The 16,971-nt window shown below is 39.2% G+C and overlaps 1 long non-coding RNA gene across 2 annotated transcripts in view; it reads right to left on the bottom strand.

The window, feature by feature from the left end:
- Positions 1 to 2,877, bottom strand: part of LOC137855618 (uncharacterized) — a 65,628-nt gene extending 62,751 nt beyond the window's left edge. Inside the window, exon 1 of one of the 2 annotated variants that reach the window (XR_011095853.1) lies at positions 2,492 to 2,877. This is a non-coding gene — a long non-coding RNA (uncharacterized lncRNA). The remainder of the gene's footprint in view (positions 1 to 2,491) is intronic. The other variant, XR_011095852.1, reaches the window with a different exon arrangement.
- Between the last annotated feature and the right edge of the window lie 14,094 nt (positions 2,878 to 16,971).

The following is a 16,971-nucleotide window of genomic DNA, read 5'->3' as shown; positions in this document are numbered from 1 at the left end:
GCTTACCCAAGCTGACAGCCTTCAAGTCCGCACTTGGTCAGTTTTCAAACCAGAGCTGGCATTCTCAGCATGGGAGATGTTTCCTGCATACAACTGTAATGCTCCTTCACCATTCTCCTTCAATCCCTCCTTGAAAATCACCTTTGCCAAGATGTCAACATTAAAACAAAACATAAATTTGACAAATGGGTACATGGATGGAGCACAAGGGCTCCTGTTATACCAGCCTGTCATACACTCCTGAACCTGCTGTACCCAACCATTCTCTCCCTTCTTCTTCTTGGACTATGAGATCCTTCAGGTGCATTGTGGAGTCTCCCTCCTTAGAGACTGTCAAAAGGATGTGGTCCTGGGCTACCTGTTCTGGGTGGCCCTTCTGGAGCAGGGGATGGAACAGATGCCTTCCAGAGGTCCCTGCCAGCCTCAGCCATTCTGATTCTATGGGATTTTTGATTATTTGATTTTTGGGGCCCATGTCTATTAACTGTTAATTAGCCTAGGTATATGTACATAACTGCAGATTGTTAGGTACTGTGATATTGCAGATATTATAGAAATAATTAATAAATATAACATGCAAGTAATAAATCTAACATGTAAATGATGTCCCTACATGTGAGGAAATGAATTTAACTTACTGAGTACTTAATCACACAACCTTCTAGTATACTTAAGCATACCCAATATAGCTGAAGCTGCGATTTCAGTCATAAATTACGGAATGTATAATGGTCATTTTTAATATTCTCAAGGCCAGTCTATTCATGTTCAGAAAACCACTCTCTTTACATGAGAGAGAAGTAAATGATCCCTTGGATACATGACAACTTTTATCAGTAATCTAATATATTTCCTAGGCACATACTGCTGGAGCATTGAGACCCAGAGGTATCATCCAGTGAAGTGAATGGAAGGACTCCCATTGAATTGCTGAGAGTGTGAATCAGGGCTGAAGACAGTTAAGGGAACCAGACATTGCTTGACTAGCACAGCATTTATGTGAGATGCCTCACTTGTTTTGAAAATTAGAAATCCAGACCTTTTAGAAAGTTTCTGGATTTTGATTCCATTTTCTCTATTTTAACACATCTCAAGCTTATTACAATTGGTGTTGTGTGGGTCATGGCACAAAGGCAGCAGGGAAGGAAGCCTAGGAGCTCTTTTGAAAGGTGTTAAGGGACAAAATGTTATTTTGATCGCAGGCCTTAGACAATGTGTATTTAGCCCCAGAAAGATGTGGTCATCTCTGCCAGGACAAGTGCAAACAAAAGCAGAACAAAGAATAAAGTTTGAGCTGAGGGATATATATTTTTTTGGCTTTTTTTTTTTTTTTGGGGGGGGGGGGGGGGGGGGCGGGGGAGAAGGAGGGGAGGACGACTACAAAAACGTCCCATTCTCTCCTGAGTTTAAATCAAGACTTGACTTCTTTATTTGCTTGATTAGCAGGGAGCAAGTAAGTGGTCACAACTCTGATATCTAGAATGGACAGGAATCTGAAAGTCCAGGTAGTCATATATCAAATGAGAAAACTAGCTTCTCTTATTTTAAACCTTGATCTACTAGAACTGTAATGAAAATCTCCATTGGTCACAAGCTTTATGATCACATATCTTGTACTTATTTTTCACCCTATTCATTAGCTTGTTTAGAACCTGAATTCAATGGGGATTTCAGCAGTGACTTCAGTGAGAGCAGTGTCAAACCATTAAACCTCAGTACTTTTAGATGTGTATTTTAAAAGCCATCCAGAAGGGAATCAGGAAAGAAACTGTTGTGATTTAACCTTTCTTCAAAGCTCAGGAGAAAAAAAAAAAAAAAAAAAAAAATATATATATATATATATATATATTCTTCTTTAAATACAGCATCACATACAGCCTTGAGAGAATATTTTAGGAAGTCAGAGAACTAAAATCTTGCTCTGTGATTGTATTGACTATCATTTCAACACCAGCTCTAATTGATGGCATACTAACAACTGTCTCTTTAACAAATTTGGTGTTGTCTGGTGCTCTCTAAATCTGACTTGCTTTTTTCCAGTCCAGAATTTCTGAAAACCTTCCACTACCTGTTTTATACGTCCATCCCAATCTTTTCTCTTCAGTTCTTTGCACCTCCTCCTTCCTACTGCTCTTCCAATTGCACTCTGTAATTAATATTTATCATCTCCCTTCTGATGGCTTTTGTTCCAATAATTTGTTGTCACATATACTCAAATTGTCCCTGATACCATCTGACTCCCCCAGCCATTTGCAACTTCTTTACAGTTCCCTCCATGTGTAGAGGGTCCAAGTGTTCTTGTCTCTATCTGTCACTTCTGCCTGCTGGAAAGTGTTGATGCCCTCATTCAGCTGGAGACCTCAATGTATTGTTCTACCATCTGAGCCACCCAGTTTTGTAAGGGTTGTGATTATGTTACCTGCAAAGCATTTTACATGCTGGAGGCTGAGCAGCACTTCATAATAGGGAAAACAAGAAGGTCAGAGCTTACCTGACATCAGTGATGCTGGAGAAGAAGTAAAGCTTTAGTCTGGTATTTGGGATCGCCTTGAAGAAAGGAATGCCTTTCCTGCCAGTGTTCACTTGTTTCCTATTGAATGGACACCTCAGCTTCCCAGCGCATGTCCAAAGGGAAGAGATAAAGGCAAAAACAAAGAATTGCTTTCACCTGTTCTCACTTAACAGCAGCACTGCCTTGGGCCTGGGGACTACAGGCAGTCAGCCAGATTTCTAGCCTGATTTCCTTTCTGCTCTGTGCTGCAGATTTATTTATGCAAGTGCTTTTTGAAGCAGCAGCCCATCACCTTTAAGTGTTTCCTTGATCACCTGCTGATTTCTCCAGCCTGTCTTTTCTCAACAGTTAAGGCAGCATTAGACCTGTGAGTGATTTATAAAGAAAGGAAATACTAATGGTGGGACAAATAAAGATGGAGGTATTGGGCCTATTTTTCCTCTTCCTAAACCAAAGGTCAAGCATACATTATCAGTCTGAATAACCTTCAGATAAAGAAAACTACTAGCTGAGAAATAAAAAGAAAAATAATAATAATAATTAAAAAAAAAAAAAAAAAAACACAATATATTTAAAATACTGTTACCTTGAAAAATGGTGACTGATTTAATAGGCCGAAAGATACCTTAGGCTCTTCTGAATTTCTGTGACACACCTGAAAGAAAAAGTTCTAATTCCCAAGAACCAGCTGAAGGCCTGTGGGCCTGAAAGAATGTACTGCCCATGAGGAGAATTTCTACAAATTATAATGGCTGGCCTAATAAAACCTTGCCTCTTCTTACATACCTGGCCTAGCACTCCATGCATATGCAGCTGTGGTTACAGAAAGGTATATGGTTGTACAGAGGAGTGTATACAAGGCTTACCATCTTAGCAAGCCAGCAAAAAGTTATTATCTTCATAAGACTAGGCACAGGTTTGCAGTGGGAGACATTCTTAATGAACAACCTATTTGTGCATGTGCATTGATGTAATCAGCTATGGCCTAATGTTACAGTGATCAGTGTTACCCAGATGTAGGGATCTTGTCCAGCTTCAAATCAGGGTATGCCAGATCTCTTACTACAGTACAGATTTCTCATCAGAAGCACCTACCTGTGAATGCAAGACATCAACCTGGCAGATCAGGGCCTGGGACACCACCTCTCACTGAGCTACTGGTGATAAATATTATTTGGTTTGCTTTTGCTGTTGAATACCCATTAGCCCTGTTCACCTTGTGTTTCCTCTGATGACAAGTACCGGGAATAACTCCTATGAGAGACATTTCTCACCTGGTTCAGGAGTGGATTAAAAAAAAATTATAAGCATCTATGGAATTTAAACAAGACCCTACTTTGGATTTCTGAAATTATAAGCTAATTGTCCTCCAAGAACCCACTTTCTTAAGAGCAAGCATGGAGTTTGTGTCAACGACAGAAAGAAAACACCTCTCCGATGTGACATAACAGCAACAATATTTCTAGATGATTGATAAGAGAAGGACTTCCTGGATGTAATTTTGGCAGGTGCCCATTAATTCTATTCTCTAGCTGCCACTATGACTCATAAACCTGCCAGTGAGAAGGGACCTCAAGTGGCCACCTACTCCCTCCTCAGAAGAAGGATTAAGCTTAAACTTTGACCAGACTAAACAAAGCATGCATAGCCTGCTTTTTTGTACTCCCACTGAAGGGGATTCTCTCAGCAGCCTCTTCAATTTTATTTCTTGTGCTCAACTTAAATCTTCTTTTCTGCCAAATTACTCCACAGGCATAGCAAGTAGTTTGCTCTCTCATTATAACAGTTTTTTGCATATTTGAAGACTGTTATCATGTCCCACATTTATCTTGCTTTTTCCAATCTGTACAAACCAAATTCTTTGAACTTATTCACAGTCTGTCTTAACTGATTCTCTGATAATTGTGTTGTTCTTTTCTGGGCTTCCTATCAACTGCTTTTTATTCCAAGAAGGGTTTTTTTAAAATGGACACTTTATTTCAGGCAACAATTTCTCAGGACAAATGGAGGAGAATATGTCTCCTCTGCCTTGCGTATGACAATCTTACAATAACTGTCCCATAATTACAATGTCTGTTCAATGTGTAAATGCTGATTTTCCACACTGCTTTCACAATCTCTGTATTAAGAAATGTCTTTCTGTTTAATTCCATAATAAAACTAAATTTTAACTTTCATCTAGGAGGCTTATTTTAAGTCTATTGGACACCCCAATTAGTCCTTTGTTACACTTACAGTCTTTGTGAAAATTGCAGTAATTCCCAAAATGTCATGAGAAATTCTGTGTTGCAGGATTATAGGAAAAGCTGTTTCTATTACTATTCTTTGTCCCATTCACCTAAAGGCAAGGACACTGAGCACTTTGTCATCTAGAGCAAAAGATCCCTTCACACATTCCTTTTCATGTCCATCCCATGAAAACCTACCAGATTCTTCAGTAGCAATAGCATTCAGTTGAAGATGTGACATTTGAAAGCTGGTGTAAGTTGCGAACCGTGCTGAGAGAAAGTTTTGTGAGCAAAGTGTGGAATATGCACCTCTCTTCCCCACTGGAAGTGGAAACTGATGCAGAACAGTAGGATTTTTCTTAGGTAACCGAGTTTGTTTATATTCCAACTGCTAGTTCACCAAGAGAGACTGTCAAATGACACTCATGCAGCTTCATTCAGAATAACAAGGCAGTTCTGCTCGATGTACTGACTTGTATTAAAGAGATTAAGACAGACAACATGTTTGGAGTCTGTTTTGGTGTCTCAGCCCCTACCAAAAAAATCCAACAACGTAATATTTCCTCAGAGAAGAGTGCACACAAGAAAAAAATAAATATTAAAAAAAAAAAAAAAAAAAAAAAGGATCTTTTGAGGGTGGATGAAATAGCACCACCTGTTGCCCAGGACTCCCAGGAGCCAGGACTCCCCTGGATCAGCTCCACAGAGAGTGGGTCCCAAAGAAGAAGATAGAGATTTTCCACCGTATCTATCCATGATAGCTACAACCATGGCCTTTTAGCTGAAGTACTTTAATTGCTTCCAAAGTGTGACCCCAGGATCTAGTTAGATGTCATTTCACCTGCTACAGTCAACCTTTTGAAGTGCTTGATTTTCTCTGTCTGGACAGGCAGGGAAAGTTATTCTTTTGTTGAAACAGTAATGAGAATGGAATTGTCTTTTGAGAGGCTTTTGTTGAGTAGAAGCTATAGATTCCCACTTTCCTTTTATTCTGCAGCAAACTCATTACTGTGGCATTGGCCACAAAGCAATGTATTATCCCTTTCATCTTATCCTTTGTCTTGTTAAGACAAAGCCCCATCTCTTTGCTATTATTCTTTTTTTTTTTTTTGGTCTATGTAATTAATACCCAGGCCCTCACAAAGTCTTGTTTCTCAAAGTGTATTGGAAATAAACAACCAGAGCCACAGTCTTGGGCAGAAATCCAGGTTCCATCATCTACCACCAGGCCCAAAAGAAACTTTGTTTACTAGCTTCACCAGCGGCTATGTTTATTACTGCTTCCTGCTGTTCAGTTGAGATTGATTCTTTTGCAGATTATGTTTTTTTTTTGTTCTGACTTTCCTTCTCCAATAGTACTCAGCTTCCTGTACCACATATTGCTCTGTCTCTGACAAAGCCTCCTAACCCATACAACTCAGACTTACTATTGATTCAAAATATTCCATCTACTTCTTTGAAGAGGAACACTTTTATCTGCTTACTTGGTAAAAGACACACTTAGGTTTCATGAGTTTGGCCACAATCTATAGGCCAAAAAGTTATTCCTCAGTAACTTCTTGACTGAACAAGCTTTGTATGGCATTTGGTGCCAGAGAGTTACCTGCCTGACAGGAATATTTGAGGAAGGTGAGAAGGAAGCCACAAGTAGGTAGAACAATCTGAGTAACTATGAACATTAACAATATCCTGAGATACTTAGGATCCTTCCTGGAAAAGATAGGTTTGCTTTATATTCCATGTGTTAATTTGTGATTTACACAATGTTGGTACCAACTTATAAAAAATGAAAACTGTGATAGCCAGCATGTTTTAAAATGCATTCAATTTCCCTACTCAAGGCTGGGCGTATGAGATTTGAGCAAGGTAAATCTCATGTGAGCAGAAGGTCAGATTTCATGTGAACTAGGCCAAAATTTTACAATTCCAAAGAATCTTAGCACTTCACACTGACAACAAAGATGTTTTTCCAAGTTCCGTGTAAACAATATGAAAAACATATAAACAAATATGCTTAATTAAAAAGCAAAGAATTATAATATTCCTTTCTTAAAAGAAAAGAAAGATTGTAAAAATTGCATGCACATCGTAGGGGGCAGTTGAACTTTTTTTCAGGTGTTAAGGACAGTCAGAGAGATTTTAGGCTTACCTTGATAGTAAAGTACAAGTATATAAATCAAATGTTTTGTGTGAAGCAAAAGGCACAAGGAGATGCTGCTCAGAATGGCACTGCAGGAGAAATTACACAAACCATTGCCCATAGAAAACACAGCATAATGAATAAAATTTGTCTTGAATTATTTATTTTTGGTGCTTTATTTTATCCCCTCTATCTTGCAAGGCCTGGAAATTGTTCTTGATGAGAGCTTTTTGAGTGTCTGAGTCTCAAATTAAAACAACACATTAATGTCTTCTGTATAGCACAGAGGTAGGAAGATTAGAGTGCTTAGAAATGCACTGGATTTGCCACTTTCCACTAATGGGACAACTACTGTGTACTGCTTTAATTTACTGTCTTAAAATATATACATGAGATACAGTATTCTTGAATGTATGATGGCTGAACAAAATTTAATAGATAGACAAGTGACAGAGCAGAACTAATCCTTTCCAAGGTACCAGCTCTGTCATAAACTGTATTTATTTTGGAATCTGATTAAAAATATGTCTTGCAGCATTAGCAAGACCTTATAGAGATGGAAATCAAATGTAATGTGGGCATAAGAGATTTCAAATGACCAGATCTTCTATAATTGGTGTAATTTTTTTTCTTCTTATTGAGGAAGGATTTTTTTTCTTTTGGTATCAGTGCCTGTTATCCTTTTAATATGTCTTTAGAGCCAATCCTTCCTCTCTGTGGATAACAAAGGAGAAACCTCCTTGCTGAAATGTATATGTGCTGGGCTTTACATTCCAGAGAAGCTGCTGATGAGCAATCTTCAGTATAAAATGCTACCTAACCTTAATAGATAGCTGTATCACTGCAGCTTGTTTGTTTGCTCTTAGCCCACACCAAATGCCACATCAGGCTTGGCTTTTAGTAAAAGGCGATTTACAAAATATGTGCCATGAACCTACCTGCGAAGAGTTACTGAAGCTGATGAAGGGTAAAGGTGACTTGACAAAAATCAATTTAAATTCATAATTCACTTGAGCCCTTAGTTTCGATGTAATGCTCTAGTCTATTGCCAATCTGATAGATTGAATGGAGGCTCAAACTGTTTCCATTTTCAAAATGAACAACATGTGCTCTCCAGATTCCTGACCAATGATGCCAGAATAAATTCTTGATGTACTCACTTGCAACCTTTTGTTCATAGAAAAAAAAATAATAATAACATTATGGGCAACTTTAGCTTCTCCCACCTCTGTAAAGAAGAACTTAAAGTATGTATCTAAGCACAGAAAATATCTTTAAAAACATTAACTGAAGTGTTTTACTAGATCACTACAGAGCTGCACATGGATAGAGTTGCAGTTCAAGATAAGAAGTAATCACAGAATCACAGAATTTCTAGGTTGGAAGAGACCTCAAGATCATCGAGTCCAACCTCTGACCTAACACTAACAGTCCCCACTAAACCATATCCCTAAGCTCTACATCTAAACGTCTTTTAAAGACTTCCAGGGATGGTGACTCCACCACTTCCCTGGGCAGCCTGTTCCAGTGTCTAACAACCCTTTCGGTAAAGAAGTTCTTCCTAACATCTAACCTAAAACTCCCCTGGCGCAACTTAAGCCCATTCCCCCTCGTCCTGTCACCAGGCATGTGGGAGAACAGACCAACCCCCACCTCACTACAGCCTCCTTTAAGGTATCTGTAAAGAGCAATAAGGTCACCCCTGAGCCTCCTTTTCTCCAGGCTGAACAAGCCCAGCTCCCTCAGCCGCTCCTCGTAGGACTTGTTCTCCAAGCCCCTCACCAGCTTCGTCGCCCTTCTCTGGACCCGCTCAAGCACCTCGATGTCCTTCTTGTAGCGAGGGGCCCAAAACTGAACACAGTACTCGAGGTGCGGCCTCACCAGAGCTGAGTACAGGGGGACGATCACCTCCCTAGCCCTGCTGGTCACAGTGTTTCTGATACAAGCCAGGATGCCGTTGGCCTTCTTGGCCACCTGAGCACACTGCTGGCTCATATTCAGCTGACTGTCCACAATCACTCCCAGGTCTTTCTCTGCCTGGCAGCTCTCCAACCACTCATCTCCCAGCCTATAGCTCTGCTTGGGGTTATTGCGCCCCAGGTGCAGGACCCAGCACTTGGCCTTGTTGAACTTCATGCAGTTGACCTCAGCCCATCGGTGCAGCCTATCCAGATCCTCCTGCAGAACCTTCCTACCCTCAAGCAGATCGACACATGCACCTAACTTGGTGTCATCTGCAAACTTACTGAGGGTGCACTCAATGCCCTCGTCCAGATCATCGATAAAGATATTATGTACATTTCTAGTAAAAAAAAACATAAAGTCAGATCTGGGAGAGTCTAGGCTGACTCTTTCCAGCAAAACCAAGGAGGACAAAGCATTATTAAGATCATATTATATTTTACACACTCCAGGAAAGTCTCTTCTTATGTCTTAGAAGAGAAAAATTGTTTTTTTGACATTCTATGTCATGATATAGATTGACTGGCTCCAAGACAGAAAGAAATACATATACATATATATATATATATAAAGTCTATATATACTTATATATATATATATATATATATATATATATATATATATGACTTTATATCTATATATATATATAGATATATATATATATATGACTTTTAATATTAGTTAAACTTTTAATTCCCACAGATTTAATTCTCTCTAAAATATGTAGTCCCTTGCTGACATTTTATGAGATGTCTAAGGATAAGGATATGTGCAGTTAGAAGGATAATATCCACTTTCAAATCTGTTTAGAGAGAAGAATCATTTTGCTATTTCAGTATTTTTCAGCACATCAGAACACATTAGGGAACTGTCTTATGCATAGGAAGAGGATAGGAAGTGTTGTATTCACTTTTGAATGCTAAGTATTTACTAATAACTAGGTGTGAGACCCAAAGCTTTGGCTAGATCAACCTGAAATGTTTGGAAGAAAATACAGTCTAAAACTGATGACAGTAAGAAAAGTTTTAGAGGCAAACTCAGTGAAACGTCCATTACATACTGTTATACAGTAAAAGAGAACCAAGCTGTCTATAAACTTCTCTTGATTATGAAAATAAAAGAAAAAAAAATCCAACTGACATAGTTCAGTCTAAACTACCTTACTACCATGTGTATATAGGCAATATGTCGTATTTCTTTCACTTCTTTTCCTCCCACACCTTACAGAAGAACTCAGAAGAAAGAATAATGAGAGCACCTGATAACTGACACAGGAAGGTCACTGTGGAGGCCAGCAGAAAGCTTATTCCTGTACAAGAGACCCAAACAAATCTGCTACTGTAATTTCAGTCGCTGGTTTCTTCAACATGTCCTTTGTTATCACTTCAAGCCCAAATACACAAAGTAAGCTGTTGATGTTCTGTAACAGAGAACTACAAAATGTTATTTTTTCCCCCTTTTTTTTTTAATCTTGGAAAATATCTCTTTTTCAGTAAAAGCAGATCTTTTGCATGTGGAAACAACTATTATTTCAAGAACTTTATGTACTATCTTCAGAAAAGACATTTCAATTGAGTCTTTTTGCCAAATAAGATATTTAGGATGTAGAAGGTTACACCCAGGGTATAATGGGACCAGAACTGAGTATGGCACACCCAGATACACAGACAGATGGTTTAATCTAAAAGACCTGTAAGTAACCAAACCACATGTCTAGGGAAACTCCAACAAATTTTCATGCTTTCTTAAAAGAAATACAAGTCTGATGGAAGTTTAAGGAAGAGCAGGACATTTTGCCCCACTACACCACCCAGCATCCTAGGGAAGGTGCTCTTCAGTCCCTGAGATACAACTCCCTCTTCTGAGTATTTCACTTGTTGTTCATCCCCTTTGGGGTACAGAGTGTGAGACCTGGTAAAGTTTGCTCCCTGTCTAGCTCTACACATCGATTCAAAGGGAGAAGCCTGGTGTAAGTTTCCCTCATGTATTTACCCTGTATTTTTTTTCTGAGGAAACTTACTTATAATAAATGTAAATGAAATTGTACCTCCATAGATTACTCTTATGCCCATCCCTCCAACATACTGCATTTCCCATAGCAAGAGAGGGCAGAGCAGAAATGAAGGATCCTGAGCCAGGTCTCACATTTCTCAGTTTAATATTTTTAAGATTTATGAATCCAGAAACAAGCAAACTCTTCAGGGACCTTCTTCTCATGTCTCAAAGGCACTGAAACATTTTATCTTCACCTGGTCTTTCCTGCTTACCTTGCCAAAGTGGCAGCCATAGAGGATGAGATGGGGGAACAGCCAATTTTTATATCAAAATTTTTGTTATCAGGATAGAAAGTCTTCACTCCCTCCCTGTGTGACAGAGAACTAATCTGTCACCTTACCACCACTCTGTCAGACACTGCTTCTTTGTGCTTAATATACCACATACATTGAGTAGGACATTCTAATTTCAGCTTCAGTGGTATGAAAAAAAAGGAGTTCCTGCCCATAAAAACCACATGCAATAGCTTGCCAACCTCTTAGAGGGAAACCAGTCAGACTGCGAGACGCAATAATAAGTTTCCCTCAAAATATATCTGATTACGTAACAGATTGCTGTATTAAAAATTAAATAAGGCTTGAAATATTCAGCAATTTGCAGGCACTAGGGAGTGTGCTTAATAAAGAGAGTGCATTAGCTGCTTCTGCTTTTTGAAATCCAGTCTATAAATACTGTAACATCTTCCTATTTCTTTCAGCGTGGGAGGACCAGACTTTGTGAACCTTCTTGTCAAAATGAGCACTGAGTTCAGTTTGACTGACGTTGTTTCTAGCTCTGCCTTGGTATGAATGTTGGTCTAATCGGCACCTCACAATTGACGTTCACATCCCTGGGAAGGCTGCACTTTGTGCATGCTCTACATGTAGCATGGATGTGGAACCTCATCCTTCCAGAAGAAGCAGCAGGACCTGAGTAGGATCCCAACCTCTCCCAGGGGCCACTCAGCAATTCACAGGACTCCATAGCATTTTACAAGTTTTGTATGGGTTATGCTAATGTCTTTTTAACACTCCAAGCATAGTTAATGCAAATAAGATATTTCTCAGTATTTAACAGAGTTAGATAGAGCTGCTTTCCAATGGGAGTTTGGAACACAAAGGCACTTCAGAAAAATCCCACTAGGTATTGCCAGCTACATCTTACAGTTTCCAGACACACTTAAAAATTGGGCCCTTAGTGGCACAGATCTGACTGAAAGACATACATTAACAATAGGTGAGATATAAATTCCCAATGACCTGGGTCACAGAAGGCCCTAAATGCTCACTTTTTGTGGAATAATTATTCACTGGAAAAGAGAGAGGGGGAGAACAGTGAGTAGATGAGTAACCAGATTACTCACCTTCAGGGAAAAGCTCTGGTCCCTTTCCCAATATATATTCAAGCATATTACACAAAGTAAAACAGCTCTACCTAGGAAGGCTTAGAGGATGTTGACCACTGAGGATGTGGCTTTCAGCCCCTTTCCAACAGCAGAAGCTTTTGACCTTAGAGAGAGTCCTATCCACAAGGCCAGGGGTTAGGGGGCACAGCCACAGGCACTGTCTTGCAGGGACTTCTCTCTGCCTGCCCTGGTGGTTGCAGGTGCCCTTCAATGGCAGTCAGAGAGAGGGTAAACTCAGCTGGTTTACACTGAGCAGACACGGAGGATGGCCCAAGGAACAGAGTGCCAGAAGTTCTCACACCTAGTTACTGCCGGACTTGGTCAAAAATTCTTAGGACACTGTCATGTCATTCTGGGGGTACGCTTCCATGGTATTGCTCCTCTCCAGCCGTGCAGAAAGAAGTTGTCAATCCACCACTTTTCAGGGGTACTTTGCCCTTTTGTTTTTCTAAAGCTGCATGGGAAGTACTAGGTAAAATGAATGCGTCTCAGAGAAGTTAAATGGAACGACTGTGCATTGGGCTTACGCCGTTTCCTTCCTGTCACATTCAAACGCATCAGCAGCCCCATCCAAGCACACACTGGGCTAGGCTAGTGAGCTCATCAGGCATGCTGTCCTCGCCTTCTGACTTCCTCTTGGAAATAAAAACGGTGGCCCTAATGAGAATTAATTAGGGCTGGGGGTGGAGGCGGGGGGGGGTCCATCGTGTTTTTGTTTGTATTGTTTGTTTTCTGTAAACCCATGCAGGAAAAAAAAATCATATTACTCCTCCATGCAATATAGTAAACGTAATAAAAAAAAATGAACACATGGTAATTAGCTTCTCCATTAAGTATACCAAGCATAGACAATAGCAATCGTGCAGTGCTGATTACAGACATTATCCTTGCCTGGATTTCTTTTTTTTTCCACCATTCAATCAACACTGCTAAATAGAAACTTCAGTGTTCAATATTATAAGACACTAGCTGGCAGTTATACAAAGATGCCTTACACAATGTCATCTGGCTGCTTGCCTGATTCTCATATTACCTTCCTGTCTTGCCTTATACGCTAATACGCATGGCTGATTAGAAGAAAAATGCAGAAGCTGCTTCCTTCTCTTCTTGCTTTTTTCTCCAGCTTCATGCCTTGAGGGAAAAAAGGAATCACATTTGCTAATTTCACCAGCAGCGCTTAACCTGGGAACAGAGCAATTCCCTTTCAATTCCACATTAGTTATAATTCATACACAAACACTGCCTTGCCCCCAAACAGTTGGCGAGTGTTTGATTTCACTTTGAGGGAAATGTTGATTACTGTTGTTGTACAGAAGTCCTCTAGTAGCCTCAGTAACAAGAGTCTCTTAGTTCAAAATAAACATTTTCAGCAGTTGTACGGTATCCAGGGGTTAGATGTCTGGAAACAGGATTTCAGACTGAAAATCCCAGAAGCTCAAATGACTCTGGAAAATATCTAGTAACTCCTTAAGTGACTGCTTTTGGGTGGGTTTGCTGATATCAACAGGCCCCTTTGGGGAGTCCTAGTACCTTTTATGCTGTTTTCTTCAGTAAGATAAGTTATTCCTGTAAGATAAATATTTTTCACATGTTGAAAAAAAAAAAAAAAAGTGGTTTTCTGTATTCTTCTTTGCATATATCTGTTTTAGTCTTTGATTTCTTATTGTAAAGCTACACCAAGGCAGGTGTTATACATCCAAGTTTCTCTGACAAGCCTTAATTTTTTCCCTGGATGTTTTTTTCAGGTTGAATTTGAAGTCTGGTCAGGTGTCCGGGATTTCTAGATGTCTAGCTGCCAAGCCAGAGCTACCTCTGTGTATCTGAAAATCCTGGGTCACTGAGCATACACATGAGCACACCTTATATCAGAATAATCAGTGCCAAGGATGCCTCAGACAGATGTCCAGGTGCAAGTCACCTTCACAGCAAATATCACAGGTTCAATAATTCCTGGTGTTAGCACACTCACAGTGCACCTTTCTGGAAAGTCATGGGGAAAATACTAGGACCTTAAAGTTAGGCATATGAGTCTTTTGACATTCTCAATTGATATAGTTATGCCTAGGTATATATCAAATTCTACAGGCTGAAATCTTACCTTGCAACCTAGTAATCAGTTCAGGAAACAGCTGACATAAGAAAATGTGGATCCCATAATAAGTGACCCAGAAACCTGTGTGGCAGCTGGTCCTATGTTGAACAAGACCTCTTCTCTGAGGACTAGACATTAGACACTACAACCAGTCAGCCACAGCAAGCTTGAAAACTGATTTTCCCTATTTGTTCCATCTCCATAACAAATTAGCCTAGAATAAGTCTAAGATTTTAAGAGTAGACTTTCAATTTGACACATGTACGTATATATACGCATAAATAAATAAAAAACTATATACAAATATACAATGTTATATAAAAGCATTAAAATGTGTGTGTGTTGTACACACATGTAGAAGACACTGTACGGCCACTTTCACCACAATCCCTTCTCCCTTTCTAGCTTTGGGACAGCTACACATGAGTTTATGCAAGTGGCACTATATACAGGCAAAGAAATGGACTGGAAATTAAGTGCAAGGTGAGTGGAGATTCTTCTTGAATTGTCTGTTTCTTCAAAATCTGTGCCCAAGAAGGCAGGTTTTCTGTGACCCAAAGATGAGGTCTAGAATTGCCAAGCACCATAGCAGACTTAGCATGAATTTAATTGCATGGGAAGTTAGGCTGGGGACACCTGTGTGCATTTGCAATGACCTGAGCAAGAGGTGCTCAGGTTTGACCTGGAAAAAAAAAAAAAAAAGCAAGTAAATTAGTAAATTGTTGCATTGAAAAACTATATTTAAAACTCAGTCCAAATTACACTTTATTTACACTTCAGATGGTAACACAAAGCCTTGCAGAGCCAGGAGTGTCTGGCCTTTTTTTGTTACCATGAGCCAAGCAAAAAGCAGGACCTCACAAAACCTGCCTGAAGCCAAGTAGCTTGGTGCTTAGATTAAGAGAGCTTTAAGGGATGCCAATCTGCTTGTGTCAGTCATCAAATATTGGTGTTTTCTTAAGAAGAGATTGAAGGTAAAATGGGGAAAGGAAAACTCATTAGAAATAATGAGGTTCACTCTATGGGTAAGAAATGTGTCTTTTTACTGATCTCTCATTTCCCTCAGCAGCTCCACATCTTGCAATGACTTCAGTACTGGTCATGAGTTCAGTCTGGTCCTCCATACAGGTCAGAATACATCTGAATATACTGGACAGTATATATCAAATACCAGGCCACTTAACTGCTACTAACTTCCTAATCTTGTGAGTGAAAATCTTCTGGTGTCACATACGGATGCTTCAGACCTCAAACCCAGTCCCATTTCATGTGGGAATATGATCAAGTACCCAGCTTTGATTAGGGTGTATGAATGTATAAGTGTATTCCTGCAGAGGAAACATCTGATGTTAAAGTGTTCTTCAATGCAGGAAAAAAGCATCAGTGCCTGTGGCTGAAAGCTAATGTGAAATTTTTTTTTTCCTTCTTTTTTTTTTTTCAAGTAAAAATGAATCAAACTATTAGAGATATCTGTATATTATCCCTCTGTATGTGTCTTCAGATCAAAGATAGACACTTTTGTGGAATATATCTGTTAGCAAAACACAAGCTGCTGGTCTCAGAGAAGGTGTAATTGAGTAGTACTTTGTGATATGTGTATTACAGGATTCGGAAATGATTCTTCCTGATCAGAAAGATTGGATTCTGTCAGATTCAGAAACCAAAGATAAAAATAAACATATGTAGAACATGAATAAAAAAATAAAAATAAAAATAAATAAAAATAAATAAAAATAAATAAATAAATAACACATCTTCAGAGAGTTGATCAAAGAGCAACAGAAGTTCTGTCCCCAGAACCCTCAGTGCAGGTCAGAACCGTTTCCACAAGACACCTTGCTCTGCATTTCTCCTGAATTCTCCAACACCACCCCTTTCACTTCTTTTTGCATGAAGGCACCAAAGAGTCTACAGAGTAAAACTTTCCTCAAATGTCACTAACTATTCCAGAAATACTTTAAGAAAAGATATGTTGAAGGTCAGCTGTTACATCCCTCAAGTTCCATAGGCAACTGAGATCACCCTATCCAGTTCTACTGAGTTCGCATTAATAGTTCAACTGAGTTCATGCTATCTGGGATCAAGCTTTTGATGCTGAATAAGCAGAGTGACTGTGCCAGACATCTACATGATTTACTATGATTTAGATGAATTGTAGATACTTGGTTTAGAGACTTAGGTTTTAGTTCTTTCAATTTAGCTGGAAAAGAAAAAAAAAAAAAGAAAAAAAAAAAAAAAAGAACAGGAAATTGAAGTTTCTCCTAACAAGACCCTTCCTGGACCTCAACTGATATTTTTTTGCGTGTGTGCGCTTTTCTGTGCAAATGGTTGCATTTTTGCATTAGCTAATTATTAAAGCATATTTCTTCAAAAATCACTTTAAATGTGTATCGGTATTTACTTCAGTAACGTATTTTGAAGCTTCCTGCAGTCCTTTCATGGTGAAATATCTTTCTCTTGTACATCTTATAGAAATCTCACTCAATGACTTGCACCTCTGTTTTTTTAAGTTAACATATGGAATAATATGGCCTTGAATGGCTTTTGACCTTCTCTGTTCCCTCAAAACCACACTTCAGTATACTGATATGTGCATTT

The sequence above is a fragment of the Anas acuta genome, chromosome 4, assembly GCF_963932015.1.
Source record: "Anas acuta chromosome 4, bAnaAcu1.1, whole genome shotgun sequence".
Classification (NCBI taxonomy): Eukaryota; Metazoa; Chordata; class Aves; order Anseriformes; family Anatidae; genus Anas; species Anas acuta.
The sequence above is the reverse complement of the archived record's forward strand: the minus strand, read 5'-3'. Positions and strand labels throughout refer to the sequence as shown.